The 26,352-nt window shown below is 36.8% G+C and overlaps 1 protein-coding gene and 1 non-coding gene across 4 annotated transcripts in view; both read right to left on the bottom strand.

Annotated features, from left to right (window-relative positions):
- The window catches only part of LOC131685365 (monocarboxylate transporter 12-like), a 420,355-nt gene that overhangs the window by 73,459 nt on the left and 320,544 nt on the right, over positions 1–26,352 (bottom strand). The window lies entirely within an intron of this gene.
- On the bottom strand, positions 4,377–4,449 carry Trnak-cuu (transfer RNA lysine (anticodon CUU)). Its single transcript has one exon. It is a non-coding gene; the product is annotated as a tRNA-Lys (tRNA).

Here is a 26,352-nt window from a genome sequence, read left to right as displayed (position 1 = left end):
TGGAATGATGAAAAAGTTAATTTTTTGAAATTAGAACCACCCTAACTGTTGTTTTAACAAAAAGAGGGGGCTCATAAACTACGAAAACTTCTCCAAAGACTTAATAAAGCTAAGTTGTTTAGTTTTAGTAAAATCTCAAATTTTCTGCAAAATTTGCATTCTGGACCACCGTGCATTGTAGGGAAAATACAGGTAAACTTCGATATAACGTACATCTCGGTTTAAAAATTGTACGTTATATCGAATTGTACGTTATATCGAAGCATGCAAAATGTTCAAAGAATTGTTGTTTTTGGTACTTTATTTTGCAGAATTTTGATAACGCGTAACTAATTTTGAAAATCTAACCTACCAAGCAGTGCGAAACAACTTTTCTAATAAGAAAATTATGGTGGATCCATAAAAAAGATGCCATAATCATTTTTTTTTGCTTATATAAATTAAATTTATTGAAAATATTCTTTTTTTATTTCGATTTTAGAGGTTTTAACCTTAGGGTCATTCGCCTCTTTGTTGGGTTAGAGAAATCTCTTTAGAAAGATCTCTAACACTATGTGCTGGGTTGGGAATTGAACCCAGGTGAGCTGCGTACAAGGCAATCGAGTTACCAACTACGCTATCTCTACCTTCAAAAATATTCTCTATTCTGACTCCTTTCCTAATTATTAAATCATTAATTATTATTTTGTCTGGGCTTGTAACGTGTTTTTAATATTCCTACCGTCTGCGCCTCATACAATAAAAGCAATTTATGAACTTTAATCATTAGAATAGAGTATAAAGATCCACTTGTATCCACGATTCAAAAATTTATGAAGATATATTTCAGTCCGCTAACCGATTTCCTAAATCCTCCAAACCGGTCGTGAAGCGTGCACAGTTGTCCGTGTAACTACAAATATGATCTCTCATTCTTTTTGTGGCACAGCATGCCGTGGAACTAAAACGTTGTCATTCAGCCCAGAGAATCAGATTCCGCAATCCCGAAACCAACCAACAATGGTCACACAAATATTATCAATTTTAGTTTTCAGTTAGAACTTAGGGGAGACCGGGGTTAGTTGGCTGTGTTTTCAGTTTTCATTTTTTACCGCTTTGATGTACGTAGATTTTGCAAAATAGAACACGTGGCATGGAAGGGCAGACTGTTGGCAACATCTCTGAATTTTATAAAAATGTTTGATGCATTGTCTCTATTTTTATGTGTAGATACACCATACAATAAGCAATCAAATGGAGAATCAAATACTTCATGGTTCCTTTTGGAACGTGCTGAATGTCTTTTTAAGAAAACTGTATATTAATCGACATTTGCTATTATATTTCAGTCTCAATATCCCGGAATATTGACTTTGACGCGTACTCCATATTCAATAGCAAATTTTCGAAATTTTTCAGGTGATTAGCCGAAGTAAATGTTTCCTGCATTGACGAGGTACACAAGAAAAAGATTTTCTTACTTTGGAGTGAATTCCAGAGATAAATTTTTTTTATGACTATTTTTGCATCGTAAATAGTACCGCAAACTTGCCCCGCGAGCAGCACCGCCATCACCCTAAATAACACAAATTGTTTAAAATTTAGGAAATTTACTAGGTATGCTCGAAAACACAATATCACCCGCAACTTCCACAATACAAAATGTTTTGCAACCAAAACACATTCGATAATGGGTTGCACATAACTTGAAGTACATAACGAGAGGCAGTGCTATATGTCTAATAGAAACGGAGAAAAAGGGATTCCGCCAACTAGCCCCGAGCTCCCCTACTGATATTGGGTTATTTATTGAGATAAATGGTTGGTTTTAATAAATCACGATCATACGCAAATGAAATTGAAAAAAAAATCGCTCTCGTAACCTTCAATTAAGTAGCCAATTCCTAACATGCTCATTAGAAGCCCAATTAGTACGTTTTAAGATTATGTGTAACATACTGAATTCTTAAAATATGGAATACATGCGTAATTGAAGAGAAATGTGGGCCTGAAAAATAAATTAAAAAATATGTACGTTATATCGAGGAAAAATGTACGTTATATCGAATGACGCTAAATCGAGGGTACGTTATATCGAGGGTGCGTTGTATCGAAGATTACCTGTACCAAGAAAATTTAATAAAATAAATTAAAGAAGTAAAATAAACAATCAATTGTTTTGGGAGTTGGCGTAAGGCTAATACTTTGTTGAAGATAAAATAAATAAATAAATACAATAAGCGAAGTGAATGAAATGAACAGAAAATTATCAAATAAATAAAAAAAATAAAGTGAGCAAAATATATTAAATTACTGAAAAAATGCATAAAAAAATTAATATAAATAAAAATAGTAACACAAATACAATTGGAAATATAAAAATAACCATCAATAAGGGACAGACAGAGCGTAGTTGGTAAATCGATTGCCTTATACGCAGCTCGCCTGGGTTCGATTCCCAACCCCTTACATAGGGTTAGAGATTTTTCTAAACAGATTTTTCTAATCCGAAAAAAGAGGAAAATGACCGTAAGGTTGAAAAGTTATATAAAAATGAAATAAAGGTACAAAATAACAATGATTAATGATGTTAAAAAGTGGAAATAGTATAATAAATGACAAATTGAAAAAAATGACAAAATTAATCAAATAATACGAATAAATTGAATAGCGGGAATAAAACGAATAATACAAATAATTAACAAAATACAACGAATGAAACAAAAAGACGAAAGGAACGAAAAAAATGGGTAAAAACTAATAAAATTGATAATACGACCGAAACAAAGGGGTAAGAAAGATAAAACATACAGTAAAAGAATGGATTCTACCACAATTTTTTCTGTCCCCGATAAATTTGTGTAATGATCTCTAGTAGACGAATCAAGTCAAATTTGAATAAACCTTTGATCGTGGAGTAGATTAACAAGTTCAACGCAATTTTCATAAAATAGTGCAATCAAAAAATGCAAATCAAAATTGATCTACTGTGACTGAAAAACTAAAGAGGCTTACCCGGCTCGTATCTATAATTTCGTTTACCGAATGAATAGAAACGTTGTTTAACCAAAGATTAGTGTAAACACATATTTGCCGCAGAGTGTCACAGTAGGTACATATTGGCAAACCCGACAGACAACCCTTTCGCACCACCGTCCCACAAAATAAATAACAGCAGACCAAACAGACAGCAGATTGGCCAAACAAGTGCCGAAACTGTTCGGTTGCGCTAAATCAACAGACCCCGAACGAACGGGGCGCGAGCGTTAGAGTTGTTGTTCTTTTTCTTGTGTTGTTGTTGTCTACCGGGGTAAATCAGATAAGTAAGTGACTGCTGCTGTTTACTTTTATCGACGCGAAAGCCTCCTCTATATATGGCCGCCGCCGCCGCCTAACCACCCATCATCATTTTTCGAATCAACTAGAAAAGATGCCGCTGCCAAAGTCATCTCAACCACAATGTAGGTCAAAGTTCCAACTAGAAACTGTGGGCTGTGTCTTGGCGTGGCGTCACACTATCAGAAAATTAAGATTCACCAATCTTTTCGCGCGGAGGCTAAGTGCAATCGTAGAAGCCGTTGTTGTTTCAAGTGGTGGGGAGGGGGACCGAAGGTTTTTGCTAATGGATAAACGTGCCGTGTTTTAATCTTTTATATAATATAGGAATTGCGATTCGACGGTTCATATGTGGAACAGTGCTGGGCGTTTATCTAAACTTATCTTTGGTTGGGCTATATACAATGCTTTACTATCCAGACATAAAAAAGATATTCACGGTTTCGTTGATAGAATGAAAAAACTATTAGGATATGCATCATATCGTAAGTTAGCCAACGAACTCCTGCTATGAACTTTATTGCTAGTTAAAAACACAATATGGAAAGGTAAAATTAATTTCAAGCTAAGATCTTTGGGTTAAGTTATTGAGTAGAATAGGATCTTCTTAGGTTAGGATTAGTAATTGATGGCCGTATGCATCACATCTAAATCGCTCTCCATAAAAACAAATGTGGTTTCAATACCAATCTCTAAAAAAATCCTATGGACCTTAAAATAAGTTAGCCAATCATCGATTGGTGTCCCCACATAGTCTGTTTTGTCTATAATTATTACCCTGAGAATTAACATCTTGCTTTTGCAGCTCAAAATATTCTGTTTAAAAACATATTGTATACGTTTTTAGCATCCGATGAAGGGCACCTAACACTATACTTTTTGTCTGAACAATACAATACTTACACTTTTGTAATAATTAAGAAACGCATACGTTGATACGATGCTTACCTGAAAAAGAAAAAGAAAAACATGAACATTTTGTAAATAAAATGTATTTTCTGTATGCTAGAATTATACTAAAACGTTATGACGACTTCTTACAGCAACATAATAAAACATACCGCCCAACGTGGGGCTCGAACCCACGACCCTGAGATTAAGAGTCTCATGCTCTACCGACTGAGCTAGCCGGGCTGACGTGCGTTTTGACTAATTGAGCAACATGCAACATTTTTCAGCACGACAACCCACGCACATACCAGCAGGAGCAAACACCAAAACGGAACCATTCGAGAGGCGCTAACTGAATCGCGATGAGAGGCGCAATCGCGCAGAGTACGATGCGGTACGGAGTGTTTTTTACCGTTCGTGCGCTGGAGGAATAGGAATGAAATTGACTTAAAATGTAGCGTGTTTGAAAATGTCTCATTTCGAATAAAAGTCCAAACGAGTTTTATGAATAGTGCTGGCCAATATATCAATTTTGGAGTTTAATAAATGGAAAGATTATGCCAATTAAGCAGGGAGACTGTTATAATTGCTCAAAAGGTTTCTCTGTAACCGTGAGAGTCAATTAGAAGGTCTGGGAAAGATAAAAGCACCTAGGCACTTTCAGGTACATACTGTAAAAGAATTAATTTAGCAGACTAAGGTAAAACTAGTAGTGTAGATCGAAAATATCATATGGTATATAAACCACATTTTTTATATTTTCTACTGACTTATTAGAATGCCAACCCACGTGTCCTGGCCTCTGTTGAACCTTCAGCTTTAACGTTACAAAGGAACAGCTGTATGGGGTTGTTCGAATTGTTGACGTAGAACTACACTAATAAAAGTAAAATATTTTGATTGTAATGCTGATGGGACTGGCTGTGGATTTGGGGGTGCTTTTGCAGTTGTACCCATTACGATAAGTATTTTTAATGAACTTTGTGCAAATATGCTGCACCAAATCGTGTCGGCGTACCTCTATTTTTTCGTCTGCTATATACACGGGAATCTTAATGTCAACGCTATCACTTTCAACCTCACTTTTGGGTTGTTCTGCAACACGAAACATTCTGCTTAGACTATCGTGTTAAATGATGTCAGTGCTGAATGGCGCAGGTGGTGAAACTTGTGTATAATTAAGCTCCATTCTTACCTTAACCCCTCCATGTTACTTGTGGACAACAATGTTTTTAAACCGCTATAACTTTTTATTGAGCCAAAATTTGCCCACAAAAACAAGTAAAGGTAATAAGTGTGACTATTATCTTTCATTTGAGTATAAACAGTTACAAGGATCAGCTCTAAAACTAAAGTTATTGCAATTAGTCTGATTGGATTCCGATGGAGCAGTGCTGCCAGGGACAGTTTACGTTGAAAATGAACTTTTCATATATCTTCGTTATGTTGCAATATTATTGACAACTGATAAAACTTATCAATTTAGACAATCTTTGGCTACGTTTTCCACGCTATTGGACAATGCAAATATTTCGGGAAAATTGTATTGAGCATTGGCAGGTAAAAATTGAGCAGCTTCTAACACTGCGAGAGAAGCACCTATCTTTATGAAAAAAGGCTTTTCGTGTTTCTTGTTTTTATTCCATTATTCCACTCTCGCTATTGCTGAGGCCCTTATCATCCCCGTGGTAGCTGCCTTGAGGTTCGCAATAAGATGTTTTTCTTTGATTCATGCTTTTACGGGTCACGAGTGTGAACTCTTCATTTTTGGTAGTAATTTCCTCACTGACGGTTCTGGCCGTTGATTTTGAGGTACTTGACGCAGCTTTTGCCCTGAAATAGGGCCACCGTTTGTGGTCAAGTGATGGTATTGGAGACTGTGTGTTTGTAATTATTTTAGTAGTTGAGCTTATCTTATCGGTTTTTGAGCAGGGTATACCGTAATGTGTTCACAGAACTGGCACACATTAATTTGGCTTTGATATGTGCAAAAAGTTCTCTGTGTAGACGCGAACTGATTGCTAATCGGATGTGCAAGACGGAAACGAATGAAAAAGATCCAAGGCACAGGCGTTGTGTAGCTATGCACCACCAAGAAGAAGAAAGGAGAGTTCAGGAATGCGTTTAAGTCGTAAGGAAGGAGTAAAATAAAGTAAATAAAATAAATTTCAGTTTTGAGCTACTCCGAATAGCTGCTGCAAAATAAATAGGTATGCTCGATCAGTCACTTTGTAAGTAAGTGATGCCAGATCATGTTGTCAAACCTGAATTTGTCAATCGTTAATATACATGAGGATCTTGATTTTGGCATTGTCACACACGATAACGTGTTTTAAGTTGTCATGCAAAAAGTGTAATTTTGCATAGGCCAATTTGTTGAACGTTATCAGTACTGAATGTCTGATGTGATAAAACTGGATAAAGGCTTTCGATTAATTATTATTAATTATTATTACAAAGCGTTAACAAAAACCTATCCTGACGTGCTAGAGACAAAAAGTAAACGTCAGTTTTTATTATATTCTGCCTGCACTTGCCGAAAACCAATATGCGGGCTCAGCACGTTCAAGTTGTTTGGTTTTTATCGAACAGCTTGATGCAATTTCTTTTCGGATTTTTTTCTGTTTGGACAAATTTATGCCACGTTATTAGTACGGAATGCCTGATATGATGAAATTGGATAAAGTCGACGACCTAAACTCCATTTTTACCATAAGTAAATGTCCCGTAAACGTGAATATGAGAAGATATAAAGCCAATTATATTTTGCCTTTTGTTTCTGCGACTCACTCACCTCGACCACCATGACAAGAATAGACGTAACGGTTTACTTTGTTCTTCAGCTCATCATGTGGCCTGTGTTAAGCCAAAGAGGGCCAAGCGCCATTTTGAGATACATTGTCTAAGAACGCTATTGGAGTCAATGTAATGATAGAAGCACCCACAAAAGAAAGCGTGTAAGTGTTACATTTATAATTTATTAAATTTATATGTTAATGGCAAGTTATCCAAAAATGATTTTGATATGAAAAATTCCGGAAAAAAATGATGGCGCTCAGTTCGGTTTAGCTTAACGCAGGCCATTTAAATGAACATTTTTTGTCGTTCACTTCGCGCTCACTTGGCTGGACGTAGAGACAATAGACAGAGTATGGTGACCGTTGTTTTCAGTAGTTGGACGCAGACAGAACACAGTGAAGAAGAATAGGGTCAAATAGGTATAGGGCATTATCTTTGCTGTGTTGTTGCAGAGGTAGCTTGTGTTGCGTGAATTAGATACACGGTAGAGAACATCGTTGACAATCGTAATTTCGGCTGTTACCGTGGATCAGTTGTATTAGTTACGGCTTTCAGTATGGTTTCGCATGTTGTTCTGCGAAAACGCATTGTCTTTCGTCCTCAGTACAGTACATTAAATCAATGTAAAAAAATACCAAATGAGTTTTTTTCTTACGTAAAAATTAAAGCTAAACACGTGGTTTGTGCTGGTTTTTCGATATTTTTGGTTTTGAAAAAAATTCGGCCATCAAAATGAAACATACGCTTGGGGGCATGGTAGGTCAGCTGTTTGACAAGAAAATGGTGCATGAGTTTGTGCGAAAAACGCCAAAACAAAACGAAGAGAAAATAAAGATCGCGATTGTATCTGTTTAAGATGGCACTAGTATTCGATCAGCCTCTAAACAATTTGGTACATTGAAACATTACGTGCTCGTGTGAAAGGAACTCGCCAGCAATGAAATAGCGTCGAATATTTCGCGTGAGTTAACAATATAATAATTTATGGTGTTGTTTAGGTAGAAAATCGAAAAATACATGATCGAAAAAGAGAAGGAAAATGAATCCAAAGCTCCGAAGCGCAAACGTGGGCGTCCCACAGCTAAACAACCACGTGAGACGGAATGCACAACTTCCATTCCACATTCTGGCGACGACGAGGTCATCGAAGAAGTCATTCATAAGTTCAAAACCAGGTGTAGGTGCTGAAAAACACACCTCTCCAACTTTTTTCTGCAGTTTTATGATTTTCTATATCATTTGCTACCTTCTCATTTTCTTAGTTGAATGACGTCAATGGATTATTTGTATTATTATTGTTTAAATAATCTGTACCATTCGCAAAAAATTGTTCCCAAAATCGTGAATGAAGTGCCATGAATTCTGGAACAATCACGTTTTTACGTTACGAAAACAGGACCATGAACAAAAATCATGTGTTTTATAATTATGTTCATTTTCCCTTCAGTAACGCCCGCATAACGCTTTTATTAGTGGAAACATTTGTTTTTGTTTTGTGAACTTCAGTCATAGTTGTCGCCATGTCACTACCAAATCGATCTTCCGTACGTGAACTAGTTCACAACTTTAAGAATATTATTCATAAAACCAAAGGTCAACTCATGATGTTGTTCATTGATTTAGAAACATTAGTTCACAAAATCAAAACATTCTGGAACTAGTTCACGAAACTCGGAATTTTATTCATGAATCCCTTCAATCCTCGTGAACTAATGCATTATTCCTAATATCTTAGTCACGATCCAATATCCGTGCTCGTGAAATAGTTCACAAAATTATGAAATATTTTTCATGTATACGTGAACTGGTTCATGAATCCTAGTACAAAAGTCACGACTTACCATTTCTGCTCGTGAAATAGTTCACAAAATCATGAAATATTGTTCATGTATTCGTGAACTGGTTCATAATACCTAATATAATAGTAACGACTTACCATTCGTGATCGTGAAATAGTTCACGAAATCATAAAATATTGTTCTTATATTTGTGAATTGGTTCATGATCTCTGGTATACGTCTGAAAATTCGTGCTCGTCAAATAGTTCACAAAATTATGAAATATTATTCATGGATTCGTGAACTAGTTCGAGATGAACGCAACGTTAACGAAAAAAATCGATAACATACACTCATACACAACGAGCCTTTGTTAGTATTTACTGCTTACAAATCTCACAAAAGATTCCCTTCTTCTCCACCTTACACCTTACATGCCCCCCACCCACCCATCCATCATATGCAATCTCGTCGGAGCTGCTGTACTGCACTGCATTTTGTTTTGTTCAATTCTTTTCTACGCTGCTATAAATAGCTCATGACCCGAAACTTCTAGTAAAAAAATCCATTCGCTAAAAACACCTAATATTCATAACACAACTTTAAGCATATTATTCATAAAACCAAAGATTAACTCGTGATGTTGTTCATAGATTTAGGAACAATAATTCACAAAACCAAAACATTCTGGATGTTTTCTCGTGAAGTAGTTCACGAAACTCTGAATTTTATTCATTTAGCCCTTCAATCCTTGTGAACTAATTCATGATTCCTAATATATTAGTCACGAATACGTATCCGTGCTCGTGGAATAGTTCACAAAATCATGCAATATTTTTCATGTATTCGTGAACTAATTCATGATTCCTAGTATAATAGTCACGACGGACCATGCGTGCCACTGAAATAAATCACAAAATTATAAAATATTTTTCCTGTATACGTGTACTGGTTCATGAATCATAGTATAATAGTCACGACTTACCATTCATGATCGTGAAATAGTTCACAAAATCATCAAATATTGCTCGTGTATTCGTGAGCTGTTTCATGATACCTAACATAATAGTCACTACTTACCATTCGTGATCGTGAAATAGTTCACGAAATCATAAAATATTATTCATGTATTCGTGAATTGGTTCATGATTTCTAGTATACGTTTGACAATTCGTGCTCGTCAAATAGTTAGCAACCCCTTTTTTGTGCATACTCTGCAAATAAAAGTTGTTTGTCGCTCGCTTCACGCTTGCCTGGTTAAGTGTTTATAAAAGATAGAGTAAGATGATCGTTTTTTTGCAATAGCTGGAAGCAGACCAAACACATTTATTTTCAATTTTTGTTTATCCGTGTACATCTTTTCCGAACTTTGTACTTGATTCTCTATAAATCATTCACAGATATTCCCAAGTATTTCAATTCACACGGAAAAATGTTAGAGCCATTATTCGTAAGTCCAATTTTTATCGAATACTTAACAAATTTCGAATGAATTGAAATAAAAACACGCTCATATCACTGTTATATGGATTATTTCGTGGCAATTTTTCACTCGCTCAGAAATGGCAACCAAAATAAGCAAGTGGGAAAAGTGCTACTAGAAAGAACAAAAAAAAATATGGTAACAAAACAACACCATCGCGACGAAATATGCATCTCAACACAGAAATCAACCCAAAAGGTAGCCAGTCAGCCGGGCCTCGGCTGGTGGGTGTGCGGTGTGCGATCAACTTATTTTCGTGTGAAATTAATTGTGCCAACTGGCGCAGGCAGTGATTAATTGCTGCGCGGCATAGCAGAACATCAGCGTGCGCGCACCCGCTTAAAGCCAGCAGTCAGTCAGTGGGGGGAATTTTCCACCGCGAAACGAAATAATGTTTGAAAAGTAACCGTCGTATAAACATAAAACACTGTAAGACTGTCTCCAAATCCAACATGTTGCGGGGGAATGGGAAAACTGTCTGGCTCTCGTCGGTTGGATTGGTAAACATCCCGGATGGATCGGTTTCGTTTGATGAAATCACCTTTTGGATTTTCCATTTATTAGGTGGAATTTTTTCGTAATTATGATTAAATTATGTTGTTTTGTAAAAGCGCCCTACGACGGTAAACAAGCCTGGAATGGCCAAAGCGGTACGCTCGGACTCTACTGTTGGGGGGAGGTTTCAAGTGCCGCGCCGAGAGTGAGTATGATTTATATGAACGTAGGAAAGAAGTGTACACACACATATATACGTTAACCGTAAAATGATTGAACGAACATCAAGAGGAAACACGGATAATTGGATGTCTGATTAGGAAATACTGGGAGAGTCCGTGTCTGGTTGCCCGCCGTCTGGGTTGTCTTAGTTGTCGTTCCACAGGGAAACGATTCGAAGAAAGTGCGCTCAGGGCTTTTGGGTTGCCCAAGGCGCTAATTGCAAGCTGATTCTGGGAGTTCATTAGTGGGACTTTCGAAACACGTTTTAAAGTGGCAATGGTTGGCAAATTAAAGTTTCATTCGATAATTGTTATGTAGTTGAGTCAAAAAAATCGCTGACAGATAATGCCGTCAGGTTATGGGTCATGCATCATCTTGCAATCGGAGAGACACGGCCTCATCTGTGACCTACTGATCGTGATGGATGAACTGTCTCATCGACCGTGATATCCGAAGTCATTATTTATGGCACTGGATTTTCACTTTCTACACACTATCGGACGCGAATCTTTCCGGTGAATTAGGTAAGCGCCATATATGTACGGTAGCAACGCAGCTGACGTCTGTCTGTTGGTCCGAGCATGCCATGAACAGTGGCGTCTCCAGGATTACTGTTATCCGGAGTAAAGCTTGGCTTAAAAACTGATTTCTTTACATTTGACCTGTCTAACTTCCGAAGAAAAAAAAAAACAAGTGAACCGCAAAAGAAAAATTAACCCCCTCCTATAACAACCAACTGATTTCAGGCATATGTTTCCAGCCTGTAATGTACTCTCTAGCTCAATCCCAGCTCCCGCACCACTTCATGAATAATCAATCGCCGTGTATTTATGCTTCAGCATAAAAATAACCGGAACGATCGCATTGGCAATGAGTTGGAGTGGAGCTGAATGAACTGTCGCCGCCGCCCGCCGGTCGTCCAATGATGGACCATTTACATTCGTGTCCCTCCTTCCAGGCCCAGACCCCTGGACCAATGGATAGCGCGCGCTGTTAGAAGCGCTGCTTGCTAAACGAGGGACGCAACGATAGTGCGTGGGAATTGCCGGACCGGCCGGGCATGGAAAGTTTATCGCTTTATTGGATACGCATTTCACTGTGGTATGCTTTTCAATCATCTTTGGCAATATTCACCGGTATAGGTTGCCGCGGCCGCGGCCGCCGCCAGCGCACGCACAGCACAGGTGGAGCCGGAAGAGAAGATATGCAGAGGTTTGATAGTAGTTTGCGATCGGCCTGGTTTGGAATGTGGATCTTGCCGGTTTTGCCGAGGGACCGGTTTCTGGTGGCTGCTTCCATCTGGGATAGATGATTGTTTATGTTGCTAGTAAATTTATCTGTTTTAAGTTAGATTGAGGAAGCTGTAGGAGCTGGTTGGCATATTCAGTCGTAAATTTATATCTTGTATTAGACAACAAGACGCTTAAACTGCCCGCCAATGTAAAAAGACATTTGAAAAAATCTCATTTGGAATATTGAAAGAAAATTTCCCGAAATTTATGATTTAAAAAAAATGATTGAAATTTTCCAAAATAGAACAGAAAATTTCTTGATACGAACTCGTGTTTCTTTTCAAAAAACAGGATAAAAAGTAAAAAGACAATACGAAAAAATCCATAAAAAATACGATAAAAATTATAAAAATTGCAAAACTAGCTAAAAACGAAAAAAAAAGTTCCATATGAAACTTTATATAATAGAATGGCAGAAAACGTAGTAGAAAAGGTATAAGTGCATAAAATATATAAAAAACTAAACATTTTGTAAAAAAAAACCAAAAAGGTACAAAATTTAGAAAAAAAAATGCTAAAATTTAAAAGGGCCTTTTGTGTCAAAAATATCTCAATAATATATAGCACGATCTAAATAAACTAAAGAAAGGCGGACGGACAAAAAAGCAAAAAAACATAGTATGAAATTTAGTAAAGAAAGACTTGAAGCGCGAAAACATATATAAAAGGCAAAAGGAAAACAGACAGTCAAAAAAGACCAAGCAACAAACATAAACAATTAAAAAAATGAAACTATTGATAAGACATAAAAAGGTCAAAGAAGTTTAAAACGGTTAAAAAAGCTGAAAAGCAAAATAATACGAATATAGCGCAAAAGTCAAAAAGACTAGAAATGGACGAAACACAACAACTATCTGGAAAAAATCGCTACAGGCAAGCAAAATAATAAAGAAAGACCCCAAAAGAAACTGAACAATGTCAAAAATAAAAATTAACATAACAAAATAAAAATGTTCAATGAGCCAACAAAATCAAAGAAAGCTTTAAAAAAACCAAAAATGTTAAAAAAAGATAAAAGTCCCGGAATAAAAATAACTAAAATTGAGCCAAAGAGATAAAAATGCCAAAATAACTAACAAAGGCAAGAGAATGCATGGAGGCAAAAAAATAACAAAAAATAAAACCAATAAGACCAAAGACGCCAAAAATTGCTAAACATAATTCAAAAATCGTTCAAAGTACAAAAAAAAAACAAAATAAACTAAAACATCAAAAAGCAAAAAAAAAATATGAAAAAACGATAAAGGTTGAAAAATAACACTCATGAAAAAAGGGTAAGAAAAAAAGTTTTAGCATAACATTATTTTATAAAAACTGCGCCATTTCACGAAAAATCTGATTATCGAAATAATCATACTTACATCGCTTGCTATCATTTTAAAAAATCGAAAAAAATTACTTTGCTAATACATTATAACTTTCGAGTTAGTACTCCGAAAATTATAGTTTACATTTTTTAAAGACGACAATCCTAGTATTTCAATGGAGTTTCTTAAAAAATACGGAAGTTAGGGTTTTAGAATATTTTGTCCCCAAAACTTCCTATATTTAGTGCTATTTCTAACGAATACGAAAGAAGGAAGTTGGATCAATGGTAAAAAAAGTAATAAATGCCGCAAAAGGATAAAATGACAAAAAAAGACAAAAAACGTCAGACCGATAAAAAATGCAAGTTTGAGGCACAAAAATTGGTGAAATATGTCCTAGAAAAGACAGAAATTTTACAAACATAAGACAAGAAACAGTCCCAAATGTGCTAAAAGACAAAGCAACGAACAAAAGGTCACAAAGCACGAGCAAATAATTGAAAAAAGGCGGAAAACTAAAAAAGCTAAAAAATAAAAATTGTGCAACATCCAAAAAATAAAAACTAGTAAAAAAATCGAAGCGGTAATAAAATAGAAGACAAAAAATAAGACCAAAGTAATTCCACAAAATACAAAAAAAGACTAAGCAAAGAAAAACAGAAAGTAAAAAAAGGCGAAAAAGAAAAAAAAAGTTGCAATGCCCCAAATAAGACAAAAATGAAAAAAAGTCCCAGAACATCAAAAAACGACAATAAAGGAGTAAAAGGGGAAACAAGTAAAAACGACCATCGAGAGCAAAAGGAGGACAGAAAGTCAAAGGAAATCAAATCGGGCAAATACACTAAAAAGCAAAGGAAGACAATAACAACAAAGGAAAAAGGCAAAAACTTGATAAAAGAATAAAAAGTGAAATAAAAAAGGCATAAAACATAAAGATAAACATACCACAATAAGTAAAACAAATAAAATTGTCATAAGAAGTCCTAAAAATGCCAAAAACTTGCTAAATAGGGTAACAAATTTTTAAAATGATCAAAAGACATAAAAAAGTACAAAACGACGAACGAAGTTCAAAAACACAAACAAGAAGACAGAAAGGCAAACCCAGAAAAGTACTATGAAACTTCGTATAGGAAGATAGAAACAATCGAACAAAAATAGAAATAGAGTTAAACGGAAGAAATCGTAAAAAAGTGTTTAATAACCAAACAAAAATGCTAAAAAAATCACAGACCAAAGCAACTAAACAGAAAATATAAAAACAAATAACCGAAAACAATAAAAATGCCACATAAGACCACGTAAAGCAAAAAGAGAAAGTTAAACTTGTTTCGATCCACCTAGTGGTGCAATTTTGCCTGTCTCCTTTATGTAAGCTTTGACTCCATGGCGGTATTAATTTGTGTCTTCCCACGATCACGAATCTGATTTGCTACCTGTCGACGCTCACAGATAAATTGGAAAAACACTACGCAAAAAAATTAGAAATTTTTAGCTAAATCAGCATATGTTATTCAAGAATAGGAAAAATAGATGGGAGAAATGATACAAATAGTTAAAACCGAAGCCACAAGCAGATAAAAAGAAAAAAAATTATGGACGAAAGAAAAAAAGGATGCTAAAAGGTAGAGAACAAAAAATGCTACATAAGGCAAAGAAGCAAATATAGCTACAGAAAGCGAAACGGTCAAAATTATCTGAAAAAAACCTGGAAAATCTAACAAACGAAAAACGATAGAAAGGCTCACCGAATACTAAAAACATGATGAAAATTTAAAAAAAGCTTAAAAAGTGCTCTACAATATCGAAATAAGTAAAAGGCGAATAAAAAAGATACAAAAGGTTTAAAAGGCTACAAAATTTAAAAAAGGTAACGAAACTCGAAAAAAAAAAACGTTCAAAACAATGTACTAAATAATTTCACTGACCAGGTCCATAAGCACATAAAATACGAAAAAGCCAGAAGAGGTAAATACAAGACGTCAAATATGATCAGGGAAACTGAATAAGGCTAAAAAATCCAAAATGTCAGAAAAGGCCAGAAAAGTAAAAAAACAATGATATAAAATGTGAAAAAAGGCTACTCAAGGAAGAATTGAAAAAAGCCCAAAAAGGCTCTAAAAGCGAAAATGGCAAGAAAACCAAAAGGAAAGGCAAATCAGACGAAAAACCAAAAAAATAGCTCAAAGGATTAAAAAAAAATCCCTTAAACGATGAAAAAAATGAAAACGACTATAAAAACTGTTAACTAAAAAACCAAATATTGCATAAAAGCCAAAACCGGTTAAAAAATATCACAAGAAGACAAGAAAAGGCAAAATAATTAAAAACAAAAAAAATTGTTAGAAACAAAAATACTAAAACTATTAAAAAATGTCCAAACAGGCCAACAAAATAAAAATATCAAGTTAAAGACTTTAAAAAAACTAAAAGATAAAAAAATGTCCCAAATGAAGAAAAAGTCCAAGAATGGAGAGAAATAGGCGACAGATCGTAAAAGAACTAAGAGCCACAAACGATTAAAATAACCAATAAGGCATAAAGAAAAAAACACAACTCAAGTCTGAAAAAGACTAGCGGTGGGTGAAGGGAGAACAGTGAGTCTGGTTATGTACAATATGCAAACTAGGCTCGATGGCAGATCCAAGACATGTTGTCTTGAATTATATAGGTCGATGAGCCCATTTGCGCCATGTTTCTATTATCACCCTACCCCCTGAAGCCGTTGGTTAGAGCAGTGTCTGCTACTTTGTTCAACGCATTGAGTCAAATAGTAGCGCAACAATAGGGGCACTCGATTCGAATTTTCGTTGCGCTCATGCACGAGAATTTCACTGTTTTCAGTGCATTTGGTGCATTTATTTTAATATATTGGTTCTTAAGGTTGCACAGAGAAAGCGCAAAATTCGCAAACGAAAAAAGCAGTTTTTTTCCACACCGTATGTCAGATCTTCATAAAAATCAATCAGCAGTACTGTAACAACATTCTACATACGCTGATTGATTTTTATGAAGATCTGACATACGGTGTGGAAAAAAACTGCTTTTTTCGTTTGCGAATTTTGCGCTTTCTCTGTGCAACCTTAACGTATTCCATTGATTGTAGGGCGAGAAATTAACGAATTAGTGAGGCACCTTGCTTAGTATGGTAAAAATAGGTGCTTCACCCTACATTCTACCCAGTAATCTCTAGCTAATTGAATGTCGTTAAAACGTAAAAAAGAAAATGTGACTAACATAGTCGAAATAAAAAAGGGAAAAACATATTTATATATAAAAATTCAAATAAATACGCGTCGAAATTTTGTCTTATATTTTAAAAAAATTGATGCAAAAATTATGTTGAGGTGGAGCTGGTAGATGGAACGATGGCTTCGGAACACGGTTTGCCCTGTATACGAAATAGGTCATCGGAAATCAATCGAGCTAACACCTACTCGAATCCTGCAACCAAGTTATTTATATTAAAATACATGGAAACATCTTTTTTTTCTGTAAACCGTTGCCAGCTAGTAGAAGTTGGGATAGTTACACAACACAAATCTCAAGAAGACAAGCAAATGGCCAAAAATAACCCAAAGACCAAAGTAGGTTACAAAGACCATGCAAAGACAATCGAAATATGCTATAAGACTATAAAATCCAAAAAAAGGATGAAAAGCTACGAAAGGCCAGAAACAGATAAAAAATGCTTCAGAAACAAAAAAGTTTCAGTAAGAACAGAAATGAATAAAAAGAACGCAAGAAATGGTAGAGAAACTAAAAAAAAAGCATTGAAGGCCAAATAGCAAAAAATTACCACGAAAAACAACAACGGTAAACATTGCCAGAATGTGAGAAACAAGAAAGTTTAAAAAGATAGAAAGCAGGAAAAAGAAGTGACCGTAAACAAAACCAGAGGAAAACAAAGGCATCAAAAAGGAAGAAATATCAAAAAAGAGAAGGCAAAGGAAGATAATATGCCAAAAGCAAAAAAAAAGATTTCAAAACGTCAAAACAGTTACAAATGATCTATGAAATGTTCAAGATGGCTTCAAAATTTCAAAGACAACCAAACCGGCTATGAAAACATGAGAAAAACAAACCCAAAAATGTCACAAAACGCCATGATACGAAACGAGGATGAAAAAAATGTAAATTTTGTAAAAGAGGCAAAACATCAAAATATAGTCAAAATGTCAACAAAGTAAAAAAAAACTACCAAAATATACCATAACCTCCCCAAATAAGCCAAAAAATTAGATAAGGTTTTAATTGTCGATCAAGACCAACAATGTCACGAGAGGCATGTAAGAAAAAGAGAAAAATGCACAAAAGGATAATAAAACATACAAAAGAATAAATTGGGCTAATACGACCAACATAAGCAAAAAGGAAGGCAGAAAGACAAAAAAACATGATACAAAAGAAAGAAGACTAAAAAGTCAAAAATACGCGAACGGAAAAAAATTGAAATAAATACTACAAAAAGTATAATGATGAAAAGGGACAAAAGACAAACCCAAGGTGCCACAAAAAGCCATGGTCAAAACAAGAAAGGTTAAAATGTCAAATGACATAAAAAATCTGGGTTACATGTTTTACATGAAAGATGGTACTTTCCATGCGCAGTGTCATAAAATTACACTTGTCAATATTCAAAATAAATGTCATATGTGTAAAATTAAGATCAAACGCAAAACTATGTCAAAATCGATAAAAAATGTCATATTTGAAAAATTAAAGGAAAAAACAGAATTTTCCGAAAACTACTTGTGGCATTGTTCCAAAAGACAAAGGACCAAAGGAGTGACATTAACCTTCTTAGCCTAGTTACGCCCAACGATTCATTATATTCCCTTTAAACTGAAACGGTCGGTACGGTTGTCCTCGTTTCCTTCCTTCCTCCTTTAAGATTCAAAACAATTAGTTAATTAAATTATTCACTAAATGAATAATTTAATTGCCGTCTAATTTTGAAACATCTTCAAACCCAACTCTGCGCAGTAGGCCTGGCCGCTTTAATAATTGCGACATATGAAATTATGCTTCAAGTATTAATATTGACAAGAAAAACATTACAGACTAACTGCAGTGTTTTCCAGGATGATTTTCAATACTGGCTGTGAAAGGGTTAGAATAGAATAGAATAGAACTACTTGTGGCATTCTTCGGTATACTTTTTGAAAAAAAGCGCCTGAAGAAACCACAATTACTCTTCTCTGCTAGGTGGATGTATCATATTAGCATCTCTTGCTACCCCATTCGATCCAAAAGGGAGCAAGATCTGTCACCAGCTTTCAAGACGGTCCTCCGTGATAATAACCTCGTTCTCGATGTTCCGTGCTATTTATTCAAAGTATGTACAGCCGGTTTTTGATAAGGGTCACGATTGGAATGCTAGCTAGCCTACAGAATGGATTCAAATTCGATCCCATCTCACATTATTTCGATTCGGGGGAAAAAATCGTTACGATTATTGTGACGACAGTGACACAATACATTTACACGCCATCAAGCGTGACTAACGATGTACCGCCGGGTGGTGGGAAAAATACATGCGAGAATAACTGTTTCGATAAAAATCGGATCGATTCGATTGTTTAGATGGTTGATAATAAATACTAATCACAAGGAGATGGTCATCATTCAATTGGACAATAATTTCATATATAGATTGTAAATTGAGCTGACAAATTGAATTTCCTGCTACCTAATATATAAATTCTACACAAATGAACGATGAAACGTAAAAATAAACCTTGTGTTAAGAATTTTACCGATATGAACACTCCGAATAAATTCAAATTTGTATTTGAGAATAAATTCGCTCACAAATTGATGATTTGGCAAGGCATCTGCAGTGATGGAAGGAAATCCAATGTTTTCATCAGTGGAGCGCATATGAACAGACGGCTTTGTAAGTAGGAGACGGAACAGAAACTACGTCAACGGGAATTTTTGCGTCTAAATTAGTTTAGCTTAGATAGACTACCCGTAGTTGCACTTCGTGATTGATCGAATGAGTGAAAATGCACAATCAACCAAAAAATTGTTTGTAAGGAGTAAATCATTCTCATTGTGCATGTTTCACAGACGCTACATTTTTTCATAAAATGATCAATAACGACGCCGGCCACGTCCAATGCTGTTCTACCGGGGAACGTAAGGAATGTTAGTTCGACCCTTGCTGTTGATACAGACCGAGACTATCTCCGCATCTCCACGAGCATCACGGGAAAGGAATTGTGTTAGTAGGTAAGGGAAAAGATCAGGAGATGTCTTGGTAGACAATATGATATTAGCAATACGCACGAAAGTCACTAGCGAACAATTTCCGTGAATTTTTTAATGAGCAACTTGAACTCCGGACAGCCGGCCATCGGTAGTGTTGCTTCTTTTTTACACTTCAATGAGCATTTCAAGATTTTTAAGCTTTCGTTAAGCAGTAGCTTGAACTCCGTGTTAAATAGCAATAGAATGTCTTAAAACATATCGATAATTTTTTAAAAATATTTTTACAGCAGGAAAACTAGCAAAGGAAGAGAATGAAATGATCTCGAAAAAATAATCGAGGATAGTAAACAAACTGAAGCTACAACAGAAAACTCGATTTTATTTGTGAAGAGAATATGAAATAATTTTGAGCAGCCCAAAATGAGCATTAACTGTACGGAAAGCTTTACTTTGTATGACGGATACATTAACTGTTTCACGCACGCGTTTTGTGTTCCGCTTCCTCGTCAGCATACGACCCACAGATTTTCACTAATGCAGCTCTTGCTTGCAGCGAAACTGAGTCAGACTCCAACTCCAACCGCTGGTATAAGGTGGCTCATGGGTCGTTTGGCAACACGGGGAGGTAAGGGATAGGAGTTCTGTTTCAGAGGTGAATGGCGACATAGTTTGGCCTCATGTTGGACAATTATACAGCTTTGCCAATCTCGAGAATTTGTTCGTCGAGAATTCTATATGAAATAGATTTTATGATGAGATCAATTAAAATAAAATATCTTCCGAGACAAGCAATAACTTACTAAGTAGGTAAGCGAGGCTACTGAATGGCTCAGTACGGACAGCTATCTCTTCAAGATACGACATCTTAGATATAATCGCACACCGATCATGAACAATGCCAAATTCGCGGGGCCTACGAACCAGCAATACATTTCCCTTACATAATTGAAACCGCTTATGCCCATTTCTGGACCCACCGACAGGTTTATAAATAACCTTTTCCGCGTACACCTACCTACACACGAACAAAAAACAGCCACTCCAGAGAGTCATGTTCACTGAAACGAACGCAGCCAAGTATGCGTATAATTTGTTTAATAATTCATTAGGCTTGGCCGCAATGTTTATCGCATTTGTCCATATTTTTTGCGCCTCCTGTGCTGACACTACTGATGGCTGCCGGTGGCGCACACCACACACAGACAGCAAAAAAAGAGGCCCCCCTTTATTGCTTTATTAATTTCGCATTTAAACCCTCGTAAATACCTCGCCAATGTGTCATTTTGCAAAGTCTCGTGCATTTTTTTTTTCAAAACTCACATAAATCTACAGAGTGCAACGGTTGTTGTTGTTTTTTATTACTGACCGAAGCTGAACTCTAAAGTTTGCCAATTGGTCACATCGCAAACAAACTCCAGCGCGCCGTCTCGCATCGAAGCCTGCTGAGTTGCGTTCGCTCACCGAAGCCCGTCGCAGAGCAAAAACCGATACCCAATTAATTTTGCGATAAACAAGGTAACGCACCTATGTTGGGATTAAACGAGCAAGAGAACACGAACCGCATCGCACCGTGCCCAGGTAGGTCGATGAGACGAAATCTCCCTACATCGTAAAATATGCCACAAGGCAGAAAAAAGAGGCTCAGACAATTTATAATCATATAAAGCTCGTGTCATAAATGAGAAAAAGTGGTAAATTGGAAGAAGGAAAGGGGGGATTGAACGCCATAGGGGAAACATGAATATGGAGAAAATCACGCTTGCTATGATTTATCGTTTCCTTCAACTATGCGCTGGGTACATTAGACTGGTTCAAAGAAAATGACAACAAATATGTGTCGCTAAAGGAGGCTTTGAAATTCATGATCGTTTTTCCTGATAGTTTTTGCTGTGCTTCTCGATTACAAAGGAATCAATACGTCTAATAAAATGATCAATGACTTTTTTTGCTGTAGTTTTTCATTACGGCAAAGCGTTGCAATTATATTTGAGTGTATTTGTTTAACATAATGTATACTTCTCGAACAAAACAACCAGGTAAACCAACTATAATTAATATTCTAAACCTACAGAAACTGATTGCAGACTCGCTATATACTTGAAACATCATGACAAGGGTACTATACTGTTTATGTTCACTCCAGACACGAAAACACGCTCAAAACAAGTGAAAAACAATTGTCGAAATAATAAAAATATTGAACAATGATTTTTTTTTCGAGAGTTGTCCTACTGTAGAGCTAGGTTCTCGGAAGGACTCCCCGTCAGTATCACATACTACAATTTGCAGACGAGACAGGCGAATGGCGCCCACTAAAACACTGCATTAGGCCAATTGTAGCGGGCCATGATTCTGAATGTGATATTCATTGTACGGTTCAGGTATGTGCGGGCGTAGGAACTTCGCGATCGCGTGTATCATCGCGAAGGACTCGAGCATTTGTACGTTAACGTGTTCGATCGCGTGTGCGTTTGTATGTCGCGTGTGCTAACGTGTATGTAACTTCGCGTGTAGAAATTCTATAACAAAACCGCATATTCGCGTGTGTTCTAGAATGACCACGCGCGGACCGTGAATCTGATACTTAATTTTTCGTGTATGGTTTAGATTCTAGAAGAAAGTGGGTTCTTCCATATCACTAGAGTTCTCAGTCATGTCGCCATGGAACGTGTTGTCTAGTGGATGTGAGCTTTACTTTTTGGATTGGTATAATTGAATGTATGGACCTAAGTTGCTAGAATGGAGGGTAAACATTTCCGGACATGGACGATTCACCATCGCGCGCGTTTGCGGGTTCGTGTTTGAGACCGCGATTTTAACTTCGTAAGTACTAAAACGTTAACATTGTTACTGGAGTGTTATAAAGTTTGCGTGATTTCGAACGTAGGTGTGCGTAGATGATCGCGAAGAGCTTAAGCGTTCGTATGTTGGCGTGTTTGTCGCGTGTGCTCGCGTGTATGTGACTTCGCGTGAATAAATTCGATTTTGTACCCCTGTGGCCATTCACATATTCGCGTGTGTTATTGGAACGTGGAACGTCATTCTGATATTTAGTTTTTGGTGTACGGATCACATTCTGACAGGGATTGAGTTACCCCATATCACTAGAGTTCCTGATCATGTCGCCATGGAACGTTGTGTTGTCCAGAGGATATGAGAGCTTTCCTTTTAATTGATTCAATTGAAGACATGGTCCTAGACTGCTGGAATCGAGGATAGAGTCTTCCGGGCGTGACCGATTCATGCTCGCGAGAGTTCGGGGGACTGTAGATTCAGGCTTGAGATCGCGTTTGAATGTTTATAAGTGCTGAGACGCTCATATTATCACCGGGATGTCATCATGTTTGCGAGAGCACGGGTGTAGGTTGCGTGGATGATCGCGAAGGGCTCAAGCACTTGTATGTTGTGTGTGCATAAATTCGATTTTTATGTCACCATGGAACGTGTAGTTTAATAGATATAAGCAGCATCTTTTTGATTTCTCCACCTGACGGCATTGAACCTATGCTACTAGGGCCGAGAATAGGGGTTTCCGGACGAAACCGATTCATGATCGCGCGAACACGGGCATTTGAGACAGCGTTTGTGAATTTATAAGTACTAAACCGTTCACTTAGTCACCGGGGTGTTATCCCTTTCACGAGATCGTGGGTGTGGTTGTGCGTGGATGATCGCGAAGGACTCGAGCGTTTGTATGTTGACCTTTTTTGTCGCGTGTGCTAGTGTGTATGTAACTTCGCGTGGACACATTATTTTTATAAGCGTATGGCCATTCTAGTCTAGTAGTTATTTCTATTGGTCCAACTGAAAGCATGAGTTTGGGTTGCTAGGATCAAGGACGTGACCGATTCATGATTGCGCGAGCGGTGGGTTGATGCTTGAGACCACGTTAGTAAATTTTTAGGTGCGTTTCCGGGGTGTTCGAATGTTGGCGAGATCGCGGGGGTTCGCATTCGTGATCAGGTTTGTGTTATCGCGAAGGCCACGTTTGTACGTTTGGAATGAGAGATTGTGAGTGTATATGAGAGAATAAGAAATTTGTGTTAGCGAGTGTTAGCGTGGATCTAATTTAAAATATAGCAATAAAAGAAGGGTGCCTGCAGAGAGAATTGGGCCCTAAATCCTCATTGTATATTATTTGACCGTGGCAGTGGATAATAAAGGTCGCCAAGTTAAGTACTAAAATTGATCACAATGTAGCTTAACTAAAAAGAAAATAATTGTATCCCAAGTTTCTGTCATATAATCACTGTAATACTGCTTTGGTGGAAAAGCCCCCGGACCACATAAAGGTACAGTATCATGCCGAGGGACAAATGGTTCAAGAACATTTTCCAGACAAAAAAGTATAGAATTGTACTATGCTATATTTTTCCGTTATGGAGAAAAAATTTTGGGTAAAAAACTATATTTTCTCCACTAAGGAGAAAATTGTTTTAAACCACTATGCTTTGAAACTTTCATTTTTTTTTTTGGAGCTAGCGTCAATCCGGCGCTAGCTTACTCCGTTAACTAAGTAAATGTCGGATTTTGATGAGAGGAACTAGAAACGCCTCAAAAAAATAAATAAATATGGAAATAATAATGGCGTCAATCATCAATTTCCGTCATCCACTAACCACCCTCTTTCAAACGACACTCAAAGTGATCATGCTTTCCAGTGTTTTATAGAAACCCAAAAATCGTCATCTTGGATTTCAAAATGAATGGTGTTAATTATGAATTCGCCAAGGCAGTAGTTACGATTTCTAGGGCGTCGATTAGGTTGCGTTAAATAATTTAAATTTCATCAACCACAGATCCGAATAAGAAAATGACTGTTCCCATCGTCTGCTATGGAAGTACGTATTATTTTCTAACCGCAAAAATGGGTTTATATTGGTTACCTTTCCTGTCTTATTTTTTTTTTTGGTTATTTTCGGACTAGTTCTTATTCGACTCACTTTTGCCCGAGATTATGACTAATTTAACATGACTCAACACAAAAATCAGAATTCATGGAAATTTTCTCGAGAATTTGAGATAAATTTTTTTCCGTGTAACAACAATATACTTTCGACGTACCAATTATAGTATGCCTGGAGCCAGGAATTTTGAACCAGGTCACTTCCGTTTTAGATTTGAACGTGTCCCGACACTCTTCTGCGTCTACGATTTTCCAAAATGTTTGAAAATTGAGTGATAATAAGTTGAATGTTTGTGTTGAGAATTCTTCTCATCAGTAGTTGGTAGACCGTCTTGGCGCTACTAAATCCATAAAGGTCACACATGATAGAAAGAACTGGTCGAGAGAGACGTCCCGGTTAGTAAAGAAGTTCTGGTTAACCGATCAGACCATAGCGAAAAAGATTTTTTAGCAAGCAAGCCATTGTGGTAAGACGGCCTGTCAGCTACTGAAGAGACACAGTACTTGACTGGCAGAAAGATAAATAGGATATGTTCAATAAAAGAAGATACGTGCAGATTGATTGGAGAATATTTACCCAAAACCTGCAATACCTTTTTCGGAAAAACATCCGCTTAGCCCAACTATCACATTACTAACTCTCTCTCCAACTGACAGTTGTCCGAGTTCTGTACGCCTATTTCGGTAAATACCTTATCGGGAAAATCACATCTGTTTATCAGAATTGCATCGATGAAATGGATCAGATCCATTATATGTGTCAATTTCCCCCCGTCACTCCAACCAACCGCACATTGCATTGTTGTGACACTGATGCCTGAACACACGATTGCAGTGTTCGATATCACCAGATTATTAAAATGTTTGAATTTCCATAAATCCTGCCCGAGCGCGCTTGCTCAGACACATAGAGCCGCATAATATGCTGCTATCCATCCATTCCCAGCAGCGACAGCAATTTCACGAAGCATATCCCCCCATATAATGAATGGTTTTCATCGCGGACCACCAGCTGGGTTTGGGTGGCGATGATAAATAGTGGCTTGTGTTGTATCGCTTCGTGATGTGGCCGCGGATGGATGTGATCGTGTGTTTGTGTGCTGATAGAATCGATTGTGCTTGTGCGATTACTCACTGGCCGTATCCGCGTGTGTGTCAATAAAGTAGTAATGGCCCATTGAACTGGGGGGCAGAGTACGTCTATAAATATGTCGGTAGTAAACCGGATTCGATCGTACATATTTGTGTCGATTGAAAATGTTGAGTTTTTCATTTTCCAATTTGGCAACTGTTTCGATATTATCCAGAAGAATGCTTTAATGGAGTGATAGAATCATTTTCGACTTAAATTTAAAAAAAATCGGTTATTTGCCGGAGAATAGTATACTTGGTTAACTACGTATACTTGGTTAACTACGTGACACGGTAAAGATGGACTTGTCTGTCTATACCAAAACACTTGCTAGTGAACTCGGATGATCCGTAGTTACGCTGCCTAAGCTCGACCCTCATTAGCAGAAGACAAAAGTTAAGCCCGTACGATATTAGGCCTGTTATAATGACCCTGCCACTTCTAGTTTTCGGATCTGTTTACTTCACATCCTTGCTCTCACTAGAGTACTATGGCTCTAATTTTCATAACTTTTCC

This window comes from Topomyia yanbarensis, chromosome 1 (genome assembly GCF_030247195.1).
Source record: "Topomyia yanbarensis strain Yona2022 chromosome 1, ASM3024719v1, whole genome shotgun sequence".
In the NCBI taxonomy this organism is placed as follows: domain Eukaryota; kingdom Metazoa; phylum Arthropoda; class Insecta; order Diptera; family Culicidae; genus Topomyia; species Topomyia yanbarensis.
This window is presented reverse-complemented; position numbering and strand designations above follow the sequence as displayed.